This window comes from Cololabis saira, chromosome 9, assembly GCF_033807715.1.
Source record: "Cololabis saira isolate AMF1-May2022 chromosome 9, fColSai1.1, whole genome shotgun sequence".
Taxonomy (NCBI): Eukaryota; Metazoa; Chordata; class Actinopteri; order Beloniformes; family Belonidae; genus Cololabis; species Cololabis saira.
In genome coordinates, this window is record NC_084595.1 from 47,297,627 (window position 1) to 47,317,434 (window position 19,808).

Here is a 19,808-nt window from a genome sequence, read left to right on the forward strand (position 1 = left end):
GTGGTGTCAGCCTCCTTAACCCAGATTGGAAGTTGGTTCCATAGTAATGGTGGCTGATAGCAGAACGCCCGCCCTCCAAATCTACATTTGGAACTACGAGTAAACCTGCACTCCGAGAACGGAGAGCTCTGCCAGGAACATAAGGCACTATCAGGTCTAATGTTCCTGGCAGGGCTCTCCGAGAACGGAGAGCTCTGCCAGTCAGTAAATATATAAATGATGTATCAGATGTATGTATCAGAAGTGGACCACATGAGCAGGCATTGCAGAGGTTTATTGCTGAGGGCAGGCAGGATGTCCTGTAGCAGTCTGTGTTACAGTGGCTCTGAAGAAGCTTCGGACTGAAGACACTGGGATGCTGAATCATGGTGTTGTGAATGCTGAATCATGGTGTTGTGAATGCTGAATTATGGTGTTGTGAATGCTGAATCATGGTGTTGTGAATGCTGAATTATGGTGTTGTGAATGCTGAATCATGGTGTTGTGAAGAGGATGCTCAGGGTTATCCATGCGCTTCTTCAAAAAGTCACTGCATCGAGTTGCCTCCACGGTTGTTCCGTGGTCATGCTCTGGGTTTCTAGAAAGTGCCTAGAGATGACTTGTATCGTAATAGACACTATATAAATGAATCTGAATGCAATTAAATAAGTTTCATTATTTTAGAATACAATTAAAAAGAACTAAGATAAGATAAGATAAGATAAGATAGTCCTTTATTACTCCCTCAATGGGGAAACTCACGTGTTAACAGCAGTACACTTAACATACACACACACACACATGCATGCGGGGAAGGGGGTAAAAAGGTAAAAAAGTAAAAGATATATATAATTACAAAATATGGACAACATTGCAGTGGAGATAAAAAGATAAAAAATATAAGTTAAAAAATAGTGCAAAGGAAAGAAAACCAGTGCAAAAAAAGCAGGTAGAATGAGTGTGAGGTAGACACATCTGCACATCTAGTTATTGCACATGTTATTATTATTGTCCGTTAGCTACTGAGAGCAGTCCTGGTTGTAAAGTCTGATGGCAGCGGAGAGGAAGGACCTGCGATGCCTCTCAGTGACGCATCGCGGGTGACGGAGCCGGTCACTGATGGAGCTCTCCAGAGCTCTGACAGTCTCATGAAGGGGGTGGAGACATTGTCCATGATGGAGGACAGTTTAGCCACCATCCTCCTCTCCCCCACCACTTCCACAGGATAGAGACTGCAGCCCAGGACAGAGCCGGCTTTCCTCACCACCTTGTCCATTCTCTTCCTCTCTGCTGCAGTGGTGCTGCTGCTCCAGCAGACCACACCATAGAAGATGGCCGACTCCACCACACAGTCATAGAAGGTCCTCAGGAGGCCGTCCCTCACCGCATATGTCCTCAGGAGGCCGTCCCTCACTCCAAATGTCCTCAGGAGACCATCCCTCACTCCATAGGTCCTCAGGAGGCCGTCCCTCACTCCAAATGTCCTCAGGAGACCATCCCTCACTCCATAGGTCCTCAGGAGGCCGTCCCTCACTCCGAAGGACCTCAGGAGTCCGTCCCTCACTCCAAAGGTCCTCAGGAGGCCGTCCCTCACACCAAAGGTCCTCAGGAGGCCGTCCCTCACTCCATAGGTCCTCAGGAGGCCGTCCCTCACTCCATAGGTCCTCAGGAGGCCGTCCCTCACTCCAAAGGTCCTCAGTAGGCCGTCCCTCACTCCATAGGTCCTCAGGAGGCCGTCCCTCACTCCAAAGGACCTCAGGAGGCCGTCCCTCACTCCATAGTTCCTCAGGAGGCCGTCCCTCACTCCGAAGGACCTCAGGAGTCCGTCCCTCACTCCAAAGGTCCTCAGTAGGCTGTCCCTCACTCCATAGGTCCTCAGGAGGCCGTCCCTCACTCCAAAGGACCTCAGGAGGGCCGTCCCTCACTCCGAAGGACCTCAGGAGTCCGTCCCTCACTCCAAAGGTCCTCAGTAGGCCGTCCCTCACTCCATAGGTCCTCAGGAGTCCGTCCCTCACTCCATAGTTCCTCAGGAGGCCGTCCCTCACTCCGAAGGACCTCAGGAGTCCGTCCCTCACTCCATAGGTCCTCAGGAGGCCGTCCCTCACTCCAAAGGTCCTCAGGAGGCCGTCCCTCACTCCAAAGGTCCTCAGGAGGCCGTCCCTCACTCCAAAGGTCCTCAGGAGGCCGTCCCTCACTCCATAGGTCCTCAGGAGGCCGTCCCTCACTCCGAAGGACCTCAGTAGGCCGTCCCTCACTCCAAAGGACCTCAGGAGGCCATCCCTCACTCCAAAGGACCTCAGGAGGCCGTCCCTCACTCCATAGGTCCTCAGGAGGCCGTCCCTCACTCCAAAGGTCCTCAGGAGGCCGTCCCTCACTCCAAAGGTCCTCAGGAGGCCGTCCCTCACTCCATAGGTCCTCAGGAGGCCGTCCCTCACTCCATAGGTCCTCAGGAGGCCGTCCTTCACTCCAAAGGTCCTCAGGAGGCCGTCCCTCACTCCAAAGGACCTCAGGAGGCCGTCCCTCACTCCAAAGGACCTCAGGAGGCCGTCCCTCACTCCATAGGTCCTCAGGAGGCCGTCCCTCACTCCAAAGGACCTCAGTAGGCCGTCCCTCACTCCAAAGGTCCTCAGGAGGCCGTCCCTCACTCCATAGGTCCTCAGGAGGCCGTCCCTCACCCACCCACCCACTGGGTGGGTGGGTAGATAGATAGATAGATAGATAGATAGATAGATAGATAGATAGATAGATAGATAGATAGATAGATAGATAGATAGATAGATAGATAGATAGATAGATAGATAGATAGATAGATAGATAGATAGATAGATAGATAGATAGATAGATAGATAGATACTTTTATTAATCCCAATGGAAATTTAGGGATGTGAGGAAGAGTCAAGTGCACTATTCATAAATATTTGGCATAATATCAATATGGGCTATTTCAATAACTGTGTACAACAGCACACATTTTACTGAAAGGTAACTTATCTTAACTTTATGATAACTGAAACACTGTAATAGTAATGCAAATTATGACCAAAGCTCAGGTGAGTGTCAAGAGTCGGTAAATTTATATCAGATTGTACAAAAGTTAAGCAAAATCCAGAACAAAAGTGGAAAATATACAATTAGCTTACTTTAACTGTGTTAAAAGTGGATCTGTTATGTAATTAATGTATGAAAATAATTAAAAATACTATTGTGTGTGTGTGTGTGAGTAAAGTTGTGTGCTACTTACATATACTAGTCTTAATGTCCTGTTAGTCCCCCATCAACTATACCAGCTTTAGCATGTGGTTTTAATTGGGGCACAGTCATGTGTTAGTGCCTTACACTAGCAGATTAATAATTCCCTTACCCTCTCTGCCTTTTACTCTCTGTATGCTATTCATTTGCTTTTCTCACTTTCTCTTCTCCGTTCCCCTTTATGGTCACACTCTCTGCTGCTTCTCTCTCTTTCTGTGTGTTGCATTTGCAAGGTGTGATATTGCTTTAATTGTGCAGAAACATGTGGAGAGATCAGACATATCTCGGGGGATTAAAAGGAAAGCTCGGAGTTTGTGCGACTGGCAGCTTGTGTTGGAGCAAGGGGTCTGCTGGGAATGAATGTAGTTAGTGTGACCCCTGACCCCGCGAGCTGTTGACATGGAAGCCAGCCAAGAGGGGTCCAACAGAACGCTTTTGTTAATCTCATTCAGGGCTCCCTGTGAACTGTGTTCAGGGGGAAAGCTGGCAGCTCAGACCTGTGGAATGCAGAGCTCTTTATTCCCATGCTTTGGAAACAGAGGTGGGCCTTGGAACTAGCAAGGCTCCTTTAGCAGGCCCTCCTCCACTCAGCTCAATCGACACTGACAGTTTCCTGGTTTAGGCTTGCCAACTGGCAAGGCAGTGGTGCAGGGGGGACAAATGCGCCCCACCAGGTCTGCAAAGGCCACAGGCAGCAGGACACAACTCCTAAATAGGAACTACAGTAGTGTGCCACTGTTTCAAGAGTCCTAATACAATCTTTACTTTAACTTACAGTCACGCTTAGAGCCTTTCTACACTGTATAAAGTACGCAAATAGCAGACAGGGATGTGCAAGATCACCAACTTACCTGTCTTTATACAGGACTGTCTCAGAAAATTAGAATATTGTGATAAAGTCCTTTATTTTCTGTAATGCAAAAATGTCATACATTCCGGATTCATTACAAATCAACTTTGCAAGCCTTTTATTATTTTAATATTGCTGATCATGGCTTACAGCTGAAGAAAACTAAAATATCCTATCTCAAAAAATTAGAATATTCTGGGAATCTTAATCTTAAACTGTAAACCATAATCAGCAATATTAAAATAATAAAAGGCTTGCAATATTTCAGTTGATTTGTAATGAATCCAGAATGTATGACATTTTTGTTTTTTTAATTGCATTACAGAAAATAAAGAACTTTATCACAATATTCTAATTTTCTGAGACAGTCCTGTAGGTTTTGCTGTTTATGTAATAATCTTTCCTGAACATTTGGCTATGAACACTTTTTTTAATAAATACAATGTCTTACAGTTACAGAGTTCTTGTGTCTAGATCATTAAATCTGCCTAAGTTAAACACTTGGGAAAGATTTATGTAGATTAATTCAAAACAACAAAGATCATCATATGAACTGTATATGTTTGACGGTGATAAACCTGTGCTGTGATGTCACCAGACTACATCTTTTCCTCCAGTGCAGTTATGATGTAAAATATACAGGCATTACCTACCTAGTGTTTTCAATGTATTCCTCATGGACGCCTCTTTAATACTGCAGAGGTACAGTATCAGTGCATATGTAGGACACTTTAATCACATTTTGTTAGTTACACTTGCATATTGGGCAAGTTTATCATAATAATTATTTGTATTTAATTAAGACATTGATAATATTTTATATCACTTTTTTATATTTCATCTAAGTGCAGTGAATTATATTAAATAGTTTCAACACATGGATCCTTTGTTATATACAGAGCAGTTAGAAACAAAGGGTGGAGTTACGCTGCAGTTTTAAGCAATTATATATGTAAAAAGGACTTGGTATTTTCACAAAACATTAGTGATTACTGTAGAATGTGCAAAACATTCCTGGTCAGAAATATTTAAACGCAAGCTGTCAACCAAATGTCCAGTGCTGCTGTCTTTCAGAAATAAAGTCTCCCTCCCTGGAGGGCCCCTGGGGGCCTCCCAACCGCACTGGAAATGTCTTCTCTGAAGAAACTAACATCCATAGGGCATTCAGCATTTACCAGTTAGGCTAGATTAGTCCAGATTAAATAAATGAATAAACATAGTCCTTCACCAGTCTGAATGGAAAGCTGCTGGAGAAGTGTCTAAAACTGATGAAAGAATCAGGAATAAATTATAAAAACACCTAAGTAAACTTGAAGTACTATATACTTTTTACAAGCTGACTTTGAAACATGAGTCTAAAGAAAACCTTATTGCAAATCAGACAGACAAATTGCTGTGCCTCTATTATTCTGTGTTTGTGTGAAACGTGCTGACAGACAGGAAGCGAGGAAGTCAGCGTTTAAAGACAAGGATTTCTCCTGCTTCAGTACTCAGCCAGTCAGCTGAGTACGCTGCTCAGCGGTGACGGGGGAAATACCTGCCGCTCCACACAATGCTGCTGCTGGGATTACAGGCCCCCCTGCTGGCCGGCAGCCCAGAAACACGGAGTGGAGGAAAGGGAGGGAAAGGAGGTTTGGGAGAATGGATGGAGAGGAAGTGTAAACAATAATCTCATTTTTAAAATATGTATATGCAGTACTCGAGTTGTAAAAAATAAATCAGGGGGGATGGTGGATTTTATCGTATGGGGACAGATAATTTGTGCTGATTACAAATAATATAATATATTACAAATAATAGCAGTGACCAAAACAGCTGCAGAAATACTGCAGGAATGACATAGCAGCAGTTAAATGCAGCCTTCTGTAAGCTTTAAATATCCACTGGGCTTACATCAAATACATCAAAACACAACAATAAAAAACACTTTTCTGAACTTATCAATATGACTCTGTCCTTCACAGGATAAGTAAAATGGATCACTGCAAAAACTCACAATCTTAACAAGAATATTTGTCTTATTTCTAGTTAAAATGTCTCATTTTAGTAAAAAAATCTCTTTACACTTAAAACAAGACTTCATCACTGGAAAAAACAACAATTTTCACCCTTTTCAAGTAGATTTTCACTTGAAATAAGTAGAAAAATCTGCCAGTGGAAGATGATTTTTTTGCTTGTAATAAGAAGATAAATCTTGTCCCACTGGCAGATTTTCCTACTTATTTCAAGTGAAAATGTACTTGAAACAGGTGAAAATGGTCAAATAAGTTATTTTTCTGGTGTTATTTTTCTGGTGATGACTCTAAATGTTGAAATAGCAGTAAAACCACATTCATTGATGAAATGACATAAGGGATGGAAAGGAGGGATGGCAGTTTTACAGGGGGGGATGATTTGGACCGTTTTTATTTCAGGGGGGATGATTTGGACCGTTTTTATTTCAGGGGGGATGATTTGGACCGTTTTTATTTCAGGGGGGATGATTTGGACCGTTTTCTATTTCAGGGGGGGATGATTTGGACCGTTTTTATTTCAGGGGGGATGCCATCCCCCCTCATCCCCCCTCAACTCCAGTACTGGGTATATGTCCTGGTAATGAATTATTCTTTGCTTTGAACATTTTCTTATCAAACGTTTTCTAATCAAAGTATGAACAGATTGAAACCCACCACCACTGGAAGTCCCTAGGCTTTATATAAAGCGTATATACACAGCTTATAATACAGTATTGACAACTTGTGCATGTGGGTGTGTTTATGAGTGAGAAAGAAAGAGAGGAAGAATGAATGAGAAAGCACTTTGTCAAAGCTAACATTAAGTTAAAAGGTGCTATTTAAGTGTGAACTGTTTACCATGTCCGTTGTTAGGGGTATTCCTTTACCACAGGGATATCTGTGGGATATGATCATACTTACAAATGATTATTTTTCTTAATTTTATCTATCTATATATTAGTGGTGGGGAAAAAAAATTGATATTGCAATATATCGTTGCACTCTCTGTCGCAATAAATAATCCATAAACTGACGGCAAATATCGATATTTTATTATAACACACATAATGGATTTACGCGGTTGTCACTGCACTATTGTTCATGCACTTTAATTTGTCCAGCTGTCATTGTTTACATTTACAAGCCTAGGAGGCAGTGAGGAAAAATACAAATGCACTCTCTTTGTACATTGTATTAAGTTTTGGCATTGAATAAATGCATAACTACAGACGTTTTCCTTTTTATGGGTATTTTTTCTTTTTCAAGGCAAGGCAAGGCAAGGCAAATTTATTTATATAGTACAATTCAACACAAGGTAATTCAAAGTGCTTTACATTGACATTAAAAGCAGCAAGACATATTTAGACAGTTAATAACAAATAAGATTGAATAAGATGATAAGAAAAGAAGTAAAATAATAAAAAGCACAAGCTGTTAAAAATAAGGGCAGTAGAGTACAGCAGGTAAGTTTAATTTAGGGGTACGCTTGAGTAAACAGTAATGTTTTTATCCTGATTTAAAGGATCTACAGTTGCAGCAGACCTCAGGTCTACAGGAAGTTTGTTCCATCGGTGAGTAGCAGAATAACTGAACGCTGCCTCACCTTGCTTGGTTCTGGTTCTTGGGAACCACAACAAACCAGATCCAGAAGAACATCAGGGGTCTGGGAGCTTCATAGGAACTAACAGATCCAGATGAACCTCAGGGGTCTGGGAGCTTCATAGGAACTAACAGATCCAGATGAACCTCAGGGGTCTGGGAGCTTCATAGGAACTAACAGATCAACCATGTATTTTGGTCCAAGACCATTCAGGTCTTTGTAGACCAGCAGTAAGATTTTAAACTCTATCCTTTGACTCACTGGAAGCCAGTGTAGTGATTTCATGACCGGTGTAATATGGTCCAGTTTCCTGGTGTTTGTAAGGACTCTGTCTCAGCGTTCTGGATCAGCTGCAGCTGCCTGATTGATTTCTTGTTAAGGCCTGTAAAGATGCCATTGCAATAATCCAACCTACTGAAAATGAATGCATGAATAAGTTTTTCCATGTCTTGTTTAGACAGAATCCCCTTAATTCTAGCAATGTTTTTTAGGTGGTAATAGGCAGATTTAGTGATAAACGTTAGATGGCTGTTGAAGTTCAGGTCTGAGTCAATAATTACACCAAGATTTCTGGCTTGATTTGTAGCGGTCAATGACATGGAGCCAAGGTGAGCGCTGATCTTTTCCCTTTCATTTTTAGGGCCAAAAATGATCACCTCTGTCTTTTCTGCATTTAGCTGGAGAACATTCTGGCACATCCACTCATTGATTTGGTGAATACAGTTACTCAATGAGAGTAGGGAACTGTAGTTACGTGGTGACACTGAAATATAGAGCTGTGTGTCATCGGCATAAGTATGGTAGGAAATGTTGTGATGTTCCATAATCTGAGCTAGGGTTAGCGTATAGATGTTGAATAGAAGCCGTCCGAGAATGGACCCTTGAGGAACCCCACATGTGATCTTGGTTCTCTCAGACTCATGGTTTCCAATTGACACAAAGAAGGCCCTATCTTGCAAGTAAGATTTGAACCATTGAAGCACAGTGCCGGTAAGTCCCACCCACGTTTCCAGTCTGCTGAGAAGAATGTTATGATCAACTGTGTCGAATGCAGCACTGAGATCCAATAATACCAGAACAGAGGATTTGCCTGCATCATTATTCAGATGAATATCATTTAAGACTTTGATGAGTACAGTCTCAGTGCTGTGGTGTGGCGAAATCCAGACTGAAATACATTAAAGAGGTTGTTTTGCATCATAAAAGCATGGATTTGCTGGAAAACTACCTTTTCAATGATTTTCCCCAAAAATGGCAGATTTGATATTGGCCTATAGTTACTAAGTGTTGTAGCATCCAGATTAGATTTCTTTAGAAGAGGTTTTATTACTGCAGTTTTCAAGGCCTGGGGAAACTGGCCTGTTTGAAGAGAAGTATTTATTATCTGCAATACATCCGGAACTATGCAGTTAAAAACTGTTTTAAAAAAGTTTGAAGGCAGAATATCAAGACAGCATGTTGTGGGCTTTAATTTTTAAACTGTTTCCGTTAGGGTTTTGTAGTTTAAAATGCTGAACTGTCCCAGCTTTACTAAAGGATAGGAAGGCCAGAGTGTTATCATTCCTGAGGGGGAGCTGCACATTGCTTGTCTTATCTGTAATATTTTGTTTGTGAAAAAGTCAGCGAAGTCGTTACAGGTCTTTTTTGACAGCAGTTCGAAGTGGGATTGAGGCTGCGGGGTTTGTCAGTCTGTCTACCAGAGAAAACAGTGTGCGAACATTATTACTGTTTCTATCGATAATCTCTGAAAAATATGATTGCCTTGCATTCTTCAATTCTTCTTTTCAGTCACATATATCGTGATATATCGTTGATGAAATTTCTTACAATATATTGAATATCGTAGATATCGTGTATCGTGATATTATCGTTATCGTGGGCCACATATTGCCACAGTATTGAATGGTGAGTTACCCGTATCGTCCCACCCCTACTATATATATCTGCACCGAGGAAATTTTCAATTCACTTGATAATTACATGCTGGACTGCACTTGTTGATCCATGTTTATAAAACTTGGGAGACTGGAATCGTAACAGGGCCAGGCTCCTTTTTAGTTTTTTCACCTGTTGTGTCTTCATTGGCGTGATGGATTCAGTAGGATCCACTGACTTACTGTAGCAAACTACCACCCCATGCCACTTGGATGTCAGTAATGCAATAAATAAAATAAACAATTCTGATGAAAACAAACCACACAGTAAAATCACCAAATATTTAATTAACCTCTTACAGTGTTTATACGTGTCCACACTTTTTAGTGTTATTTAAATACTGTTTAGTGTAAAAGTAAAACTTTCAGATTAGAATTCAATACGTTTTAGTTTATATTTTGAGTATGACATGCTTTCTAACACCTGCAGTGTTAAATTTACCATGATAGATGATTGAAAAACGAATTAATTTTACTCTGAAAATTATACTTTTACGCTAAACAGAGTTAATAACACTAAAAAGAATGGGCACATATATATGCAAATAACACACAGTGTATTGTACTTGAAGACATTGAGATGGTTGAATCTCCGTACAGCATTCCCAGTCAGCACTGAGTCAAAACCACCCGCAACTCAACAGTTTTTTGGAGCCATACTTTTTTTTTTCCTTTTTTGTCTGCTGGTTAATACCAAAATGGTAAAAACCATATATATGCAATTTTAATATATATGTGATTGATTGATTTAATCCTATATTGTCCCTTCTGGGGAAAATCAGTTGTTAAACAGCTCATGACATTTAAAAAGAGGAAGACAAACTTTAACAAAAACAGAAAAAAATAAATGCAACAAGGGGGGTGGGGGTGAGGGGTGAATCCACTTCTAGTCTGAAACAAGAAAAACACAGGGAAACGCACAAAGGGCACAAAAGCCTTTGACATCTGTAAGAGAAAAACAAACAGACAGGAGAACAGGAAGGGGCACAAGCAGCAACCATTCCAGGTCCCTGAGACTGAATCAAAGCTAGACTACTGTGATTATCTGTCCCCGCAAACCTGCAGAGTGAGTGTGTAGGTGAGTGAGCAGGTGTGTACGTCTGTGTAACTGTGTGTGTGTAAAGTCAAAACGATGCTCTACCTGAGCTGAAACTAGTGGAGGAGGGAGGGCACAACCCCGCCACCCGAGAGACCAGAAGCCGACAAGGAAGAAACCCGAATCCAGGCCACCAGCCGCCCCATGGAGGACCAGAAGAGGGCGGGAGGAAACCAGCAAGGCCTGCCCCCTCCCAGCAGGCGACAGAGGGAGGCCCCGGGCGGGGCCCCCAAGACCACGGGAGGAGGCAGCCAGGAAACCCACCGTACCCACATACTTAGCTGGATCCCTTTTTTTATATATATATTTTTATCCCCGATTTTTTCAGTGCTCCTACCTAAGTCAGTCCTGGGCGTTGCTCCCTCTACCAACCCCAGGAGTTCCTGCACTGAGCTCAGGTCTCCTCCTTAACCTGAGGAGTGAGCAGATTCTTTTCACCAGAGGGTGGGGTTTCTCTGGCCGGACGTAGCGCGTGGACGGATCACGTTATTCCGGCCGGATCCTCCCCACCCCATCTGTTCCCCGGCTGGCCAGAGGGGGCAGTAGAGCCCAGGACTGTTGCATGTTTTTGTGAGGGTAGCTCACATTAGCTACCCAAGGGAACACGGGGAGAACATGCAAACTCCACACAGAAAGGCCCTTTCTCCAACCACACCCAGAGTGTGGGCACTGAAGTCATGGGGAAACTAACACGCACTTCAGCGCCCACAGCGTCTCGGGTGGGGGACTTACCTGGATCCCTACTTAATTATCTAACTCTAAGCAAGAACCTGTTTAGGCCCTGTAGAAGTTCCCAACATTCCTCAGAGCCTTTATAATAATGGCACTAATGGTCAGTGCCATGTAAAATGACCCCACACTGCACACATGGAAACACACTTATTAGAAGATATAAAACAGTGATTAGATTTGTATAAAGTTTTTACTAGAATTATTATGACAAACAAAGCAGTACTTAACTGAACTGAAGACGAGGTCATCCATATTAGTTTCACGTCTGTGATTTACCTGCTGCTACTGGCTTTAACACGCTCCTACAGTGAACAAGCCTTGAAAGGAGACTAAATCGTAAATGCAGCCCAGATCTTAGCCTCAGCTGTAGCTAAACCGCAGCACTTGGCTTTGTTGGCAGTGTTTGGACTGTACACTTCTGAAATGTCAAACACATTAAGCATTATATTATCGTATAACATCATTTCATATGTTAGATGTTGGTGTAACTCTGTAAGACAAATGGGACTACATATACACAAAGCTACAGTATTTATATGAACATGCTTGTTGAATTTATGTATGAATAGTTGTGTGTGTGGTGTTGAAGAGTTTTAGCTGGCAGCTCTTAGAGCCAAGCAGATGGGATGAAGAGGGATTCTGGCTACGGCTTCTCATGTGACATAGAGATGTGTTGTTCTCTCATAGCTACTTCCACTTCTTTGTGTCTGATTTAATGAGTCATTACTATAAAACATCTATCTAATAGGAAGGAGCTAATATAGTGAAAGGAGAGTTGATCATAATGATGATTAAAATAATTTTAAAAAAAATATTTTAAAATAGATGCCCTCATTCAATCTGCTAGAATAAAATCATGCAAATAATTTGGTTTGACCCAGTCTCAAAATTCAAACAAACTAACTCTTTTAGGTAGCCCAAAAGACTATTGCATTGTTTACGTCCTGTTTACCTTGCTTGGCCTCTGCTGGAAGCATAGCTTCTGAGCTTATTGCTAGCCAGGCCTAGTTAGCTGGTGTGAGGCAACTTAATCTAGCTAATAACATTAGCAGTCTCCCAGTGGAGCTTGAGCAGCTGTGAGCAGGCCAGATGGGTCCAAGCCCATGATTCACCATCAATCGGTCCACATTTTGTATCTATTTTTCCACCTCGGTGAAACACCTGCTGAGAGACAAACCTTATGGCGCTTTGACACTAGTACCTACTCGGCTCCGCTCGACTCTACACCGTTTTAAGGGTTTTCCACTAGGTGATAGTACTGGTAACCTCTTTTTCTGGGACCTACTCCCGAAGGGAGGTTCCAGCCGAGCTGAGTTGGGCTGATAAGACAATGTGACCAGGCTGCAGGCCACTGATTGGCCAGAGTGCAACGTCACGGATGATTCTTGAGTAGCCCCCTCACACCCGTGATTTCAAAAAGCCCGGCTACAGCGGCCGGTACTTTTCCTGAGTGTTCCCTCTCACCGCCTGCAGCCTTCTTTGGCTCTGTTCTTTAAAATTGCGAGTAAAAATTAGCCAAAGACCAAGCAGCAAGTACACCATTGCCTCAATGTCCCCCATTGTTGCTGTTAAAAAGACATCACGGCCATTTCAGGCCGCCTTGCCATGAAGGCCCCACCCACACTGAGGCACTACTGAACTGTAGGGAAAACGACTGAGACCGAGGCGGGTATAGTCGAGGCGAGTGGAGACGAGCTGGGTAGGTACTAGTGGAAAAGCGCCATTATGGCGCTTTTGCATTAGTATAACCTCAGCTCGGTTCTACCCGTTTTGCGCTTTCGCACTAGGGCTGAAACGAGTAGAGCCGCTCCAAGTTGATACTTTTTTCTGTAACCTTTTCAGCCAGGTTCTTTGCGGGCTGAGCAGGGACTATTTCTGACGTCACCACCCTCCTCGCCACCGATTGGTCGGGGGGCGGGGACGTCACCACCCTCCACGCCTCTGATTGGTCGGGGGGCGGGGCCGGCAGACGTTTGAATCAGGAAGCGGGAGTCAGAGCGAGAGCGACCCGTGGCTCGCGGCGATTTTATTATACAGCAAAAACGTCTGTTTGGTGATCCAACTCTGAGGTGCAGATGTTCATAAACCTGGTGACTGAGGAGAGAATTAAAAAAGCGATGTAGATGTAGATGTTTCTAATGTATATGGTCCAAATGTTGATGACTCCTCGTTTTTTCACTCTTTTTTCACCTCACTTTCTGCTCACCTAGACAACACAGTCATCATCGGAGGAGACTTCAACATGGTTCTGGACCCTGGAGTGGACAGGCTCAGTAATGCAGGCGGACACAGGAGTTGGCAGTCAGCAAGTATTGTTAATCAATACATGAATGATCTGGGTCTTTGCGATACATGGCGCTCTCTACACCCAACCCTTAGGAACTACACTTTTTTCTCAGCCGTTCATCACTCATATTCTAGGTTAGATTATTTTTTAGTCAGTAGCTCTCTGATGAGAGATATCTCAGAATCACAAATTCACCCAATCATTATTAGCGATCACGCACCTGTTTCTTTCACTCTGGGGAAGAGGGGGAGCGTATCATCCTCCAAAGTTTGGAGATTTAATACATCATTGCTCAAAGACCCCGACTTTATTAATTTTTTTAAGAAAGAATGGGATATATTTTTACAAAATAACGACCAGCCGGAAATATCAGCGAGCGTTCTATGGGAAGCAGGAAAAGCAGTAATGCGAGGCAAAATAATTTCCTTTTCTTCAAATAAGAAAAAAAAAGACAACTTAAAAACAAAAGAATTAGAGTGTGAAATAAAGACGCTAGAGGAGGCCTTCCAGACCTCTGCAGACGAACGTATCCTTAACAGAATAAGGAAAACTAAAATAGAATTAAATAAAATAATTGACGCAAAAACGCAGTTTCTAGTACAAAGGCTTCGCCTGGAAAACTTTGCACATGCTAACAGATCGGGAAAATACTTAGCCAATCAATTAAAAATAAACAAAGAAAAAACAACCATAACATCCATTAAGGACCAGTCAGGGGGAGTTACACATGACCCCTGTTTAATAAATTCAGTCTTTAGAGACTTTTACTATAAATTATACTCGTCACAAATTGAACCATCTGATCAATCCATTAATGAGTTTCTTGGAGACATTAATCTGCCGAAGTTACATCAGGAACAGGTTATGAATTTAGACTCACCGCTCTCAATAGGAGAACTCCATGAAGCTCTTCAACATATGCCCAATAATAAAGCTCCGGGCCCAGATGGTTTCCCAGCTGAATTTTACAAGGAATTCTGGAGTATATTAGCACCAACATTTTATAAAATGATTCTAAATGCTAGGGAAAATAAAAGCTTACCCTTAAATATGAACTCTGCTAATATTAGTCTTTTATTAAAACCGGACAAGGATCCCTTGCTCCCATCGAACTACCGCCCAATTTCATTGATAAATGTAGACCTTAAAATAATTAGCAAGGCCATTACTGAACGTCTGAAAAGAGTCACCCCTTCTATTATACATCCGGATCAAACAGGCTTCATTAAAGGTAGACATTCGTCTACTAATATTCGCAGATTATTAAATATTATAGACTATTCGAGTATCAATAAACAGGAGACTACTATTATATCCTTAGACGCGGAAAAAGCATTTGATAAGGTAAATTGGAAGTTTCTATTGGCAACTTTGCATAAATTTGGATTTGGCGAATCTTTCATTGACTGGATAAAAATATTATACAGCTCTCCCAAGGCACGTGTAAGGACAAATGATCAAATCTCTACAAGTTTTACCTTGCAAAGAGGCACTAGACAGGGTTGCCCTCTCTCTCCCTCATTATTTGCAATATTTATTGAACCTTTAGCAGCAGCTATTAGACAAAATCAAAATATTAAAGGTATACAATGTAAAATATTAGAGCACAAAATTAGTCTTTATGCGGATGACGTACTCCTCTTCCTCCAGAACTCACGATCTTCACTATCACAGACAATTGCACTTATAGAGGGATTTTCATCTCTGTCTGATTATTCTATTAATTGGTCTAAATCCACTGTTCTGTGTGTTAACTGCAATTTTAGGAATATAACCAATACTCAATTACAATCAGGGAACATTAGATATTTAGGCATAAACATCTCCCCTAGGCTGTCAGAGTTAATAAAATTAAATCATGTTCAGCTTATAAAGAAAATAGAAGATGATCTTTCCAGATGGAGCTCTCTCCCCATTTCGCTCATGGGTAGAATAGCCACCATTAAAATGATGGTTTTACCAAAAGTAAATTATTTTTTCTCAATGATACCATGCAAACCCCCTCTTTCCTGGTTTAAATCGTTGGACTCATATGTATCAAAATTTCTGTGGAAAAATAAAACTCCACGTATTAGTTTAAAGACATTGCAAAAATCCAAAGAATATGGAGGTTTAGAATTACCTAATTTTCAGTATTACTTCATAGCCAGTAAGTTACAGTATATTGTAAAATGGTCAAAAGATCATCCTTTAGATAGTCAATGGCTGGACTCAGAGCAAGTGTTTTGTAATGAACTAGAAATCTCAGAGTTACCATTTATTAGTCAAAGTATCAAACGTCATCAATGTTTCAAAAGCATTAATATTAGCACAACTTTATCAGCTTGGTGGGAATTTCTTAAAATAGCTAAAATTTCACTTTTTCCATGTGACCGTACACCCATATGGAACAACCCAGACATCGTGAAAAATGATAAAAAGATGGTTAACTTCGTTCAATGGAGAGATCAAGGAATACGGTACTTACAGCACGTAATTGTAGGAGGACAGTTTGTACCTTTCAATACACTTATTGTTCAATACGGAATTAGCAGGAATAAATTTTTAGAGTATCAACAACTTAAGGCAATAATAAATAAAACATACAAAATTAGCCAATTAGATTTACAACTTCCCGCTAAGATAATAGATTTATTGAATCTAAGCACTTTAAAGTTGTTATCAAAACTCTACAGGTTAGTGTCTAAACTGGACGATTCAGTCTCTCTCCCGATCTCTAAGTGGGAGGCGGATCTCTCTCTTAATACCGACCAATTTTCTTGGTCACAAATATGCTTAAATACGTTTACTATGACTAAAAACCCAAACCTACAACTTATACAGTACAAAGTTCTTCATAGAATACATTATACTGGACAAAGGATGTTCCAGATGGGCTTTGTCACCTCTAATATCTGTTCACAGTGCACAGAGAACACCCCAGATAATTATATGCATGCTTTATGGTTCTGTACACCGGTACAGAGGTTCTGGAAGGAGATTTGTGAGGATTTATCCACATGGATCAACCACAGAATCCCAGTATGCCCCACGGTATGTATATTAGGTCACCTGGGAGACACTCAAATAGATCCTAATTGGACACACCGGATTCTCACTGCCTTATGTATCGCAAAGAAAACCATTTTAGTAAATTGGAAACAAAAATCCAGTTTATGTATCAACCATTTTAGGAATCTTTTATCAGATCATATTAGTAGTGAGATAATGTCTGCCTCCACTGAACAACATTCGGCTGAATTGCACTCTCTGTGGTCCCCGTTTATTGGCTTCGTTACCTAGTGGGGGCGGGGGGGTGGTGATCTCGTAGCCCTTGGGGTTGGGGGTCGGCTTGGGGGGTCTGGGGCGCGGGCCTCTGGTGGCCCCTGGGGGGCGGTGGGGGGGGCCGCGGGGCCCTGTCCCTAGCCGGTGGGGGCCTTGGGGGCCTGTGGGGGGGGTTACCTCATGGCGGTGGGGGGGGGTGGCTGGGGAGGGCTCGGGCGGGGGGCTGTGGCTGGGGCGTCTCCGGGCCTCCCGGGGGGGGCGGGGCCGTGGACGTGGGGGTCCCACCCGGAGGGCCCGGCCCTGCCTGGGTGGGGGGTGGCTGTCTGCGCTGGGGGGGCATTGCTGCCTTGGTCCTCCGTCGCTGGGCGGGGGCCAAGTGCCCCTGCGGATGTGGGGACTCCGAGACCCTTGGGGTGTCCGCCGGGGTGGCCTCGGGGGGGGGTGGGGCCGGGTCCGGGGAGCGGGCTTCCCCTGACCGGGGGGTGCACGGGCAGGCGCGGCGGCGGGGTGGCACCATTCCCAGGTATCTATGTCTTATGTTGTCAGTATGAATGGGAGGATGTTGGACCGTTTCCTCCTCCGTCTGGGGGCTCCGGCGGCGCCGGGGGCGCCCTTGGAGGTGCGGTGGGGCCCTTGCCCGGCTCGGGGGGCCGGCCCCCGTCTACTGGACGGCCGGTGGGGGGACGCGGGTGTCTTATCAGGGCCGGCTTTGCTGGTCCTGCTTCCTGGCTTCGGCCTCCGCTCCCCCTCTTGCCCCCCCTACACGATTCATACGCACATAGGCGAAAGGCGGGGGGTCCGGGTCGTGGGGGGCACTGTCCCGCGGGGCCTGGCACTCCCCGCCTCACGGTTTTAACAGCAAAATAGACACTGCACATTCAACACTTAATAAATACATTTGACAAGGACACGTAGTTCGGGAGGGGGGGGGGTCTGTGTCAATCGATACTTGGCCCTCCCTCCTCCCTGTTTTTATGGCGTTAATCACATGCACTCAACACAAGGGGCGGGAGGGGGTCCCACATCACCCGCGTTCCCTCACCGGCCTGGGCCTGGGACGGGTGGGTCGGGTTACCCGGGCCTGGCGGGGCCCGCCGTGCAGCCTGGGGTGCCTTCTGGCGGTGCTGGATCCCCCCGGGGAGGGGGAAACGGTGCGTGATTGTATGTCTGTGTCGGTGAGAATGCGGTATGGAAGGGTCCTGCCATGGAGGATTTGAGCCTCCATTGGCAGGACATCAAAAACTTAATAATTTATCAATATTATATTATACAAAGATGGTTATTATTATTATTAGTATTATTATTAGTATTATTATTAGTATTATTATTATTATTATGTATAGTATATTATATTATTATTAGTATAGGTATCGGATAGGTGAATGGATGAATGAATGGGATGCCTGGGTCTGGGGCCCTCCGTTGTCGGGCCTGCGCGGGTGTCGCCTTGTTGGGGGGTTCCCTCTCTCCGGGCCCGTCTCCGGTCCCCCCCGCTGCCTCTACGGCGGGGCGCCCCTCTGGTCTTGGAGGGCCACTTTCGTGGGGGACGGGTGCGCCTGCCCGCGTCGGCGGCCGGGGCGGCTCTGTCTCTCCGGGCGGGCTGGCCCCCTGCCGGGTGGGGGTCGCTGGCCTGAAGGGTGAGGGCCTCCTGGCCGCGTGTCCGGCCCGGACCGGGTGGCCGGGGATTGCCTGGGTCGCGGTCCGCCGCCGCGGGATCCCTGGCTGCTTCTTTCCGCGCCGTGGGGGCCCCGCCCGCGGGCCCCCTCGGCCGCCGCCGGGTGGGGGGGGGGGCCTCGCAGGCGGTGGGTTGCCTCCCTCCTACTTCTCCCCTCTGTGGGGTTGCCGGTGGCCTGGGTTCCGGGCTCTTCCTTGTCGGCCTCTGGTCTCACGGGTGGCGGGGTTGCTCCCCCCCCCTCCCCCACTATAGATACACTTCAGGTGGAGCTTTGTTTGGTTTATTACACACACACACACACACACACACACACACACACACACACACACACACACACACACACACACACACATATAGTAATTTAGTCACACGCATACACACACACACACACACACACACACACACACACACACACTCACACATGCATGATCATATACATACACACACACACACATAGACATACACACTGGCTTGTTCACCTGCATGCTGGCTCTCTAGTTTTTGGGTTTAGGTAGCGGTAGCGATAGCTTAGCTCAGACTGCGATCAGATCTCAAGATTTAGGTCGATTGCTGTTCGTGTTTTGGATGGCTCCGTGCCGGTTTCGTGCTTTGTTTGTGGTTTTTTTGTTGCAGATTTCCAGTGCTTGACGTGTGTCTCCGTGTGTTCCTGCTTCCTGGATTGGCAGTGGATGTCGTCACCACCCCCCCCCCCCCACCCCCCCCCCCCCCCCCCAAAAAAAAAAAAAAAAAAAAAAAACACTGGGTTTGTATGTGTATATTTATGTATGTGTACGCATATGTGTGCGTATATATATATGTATATATTACATATAGTAATAATGCACATATATACACTTTTGGTTTCTACCGTCATGGTATCAATCAATAATATGTGTGCAGACAAGGTAAAAAAAAAAAAAAAAAAAAAAAAAAAAAAAAAAAAAAAAAAAAAAAAAAAAAAAAAAAAAAAAAAAAAAAAAAAAGCGATGTAGACGGGCTGTTTTACTCTCAGCCGCTCGCGGCTCCAGCTGATTTCTGATCAGCGCCGATATGAACAAAGCGGTTGCGCAATCGAGTACGTCACAGCAGCTTGACCACAACCTGCCCACTTCTCCCCTGGCAGTGCGAAAACACACGTGTGGAGCCGT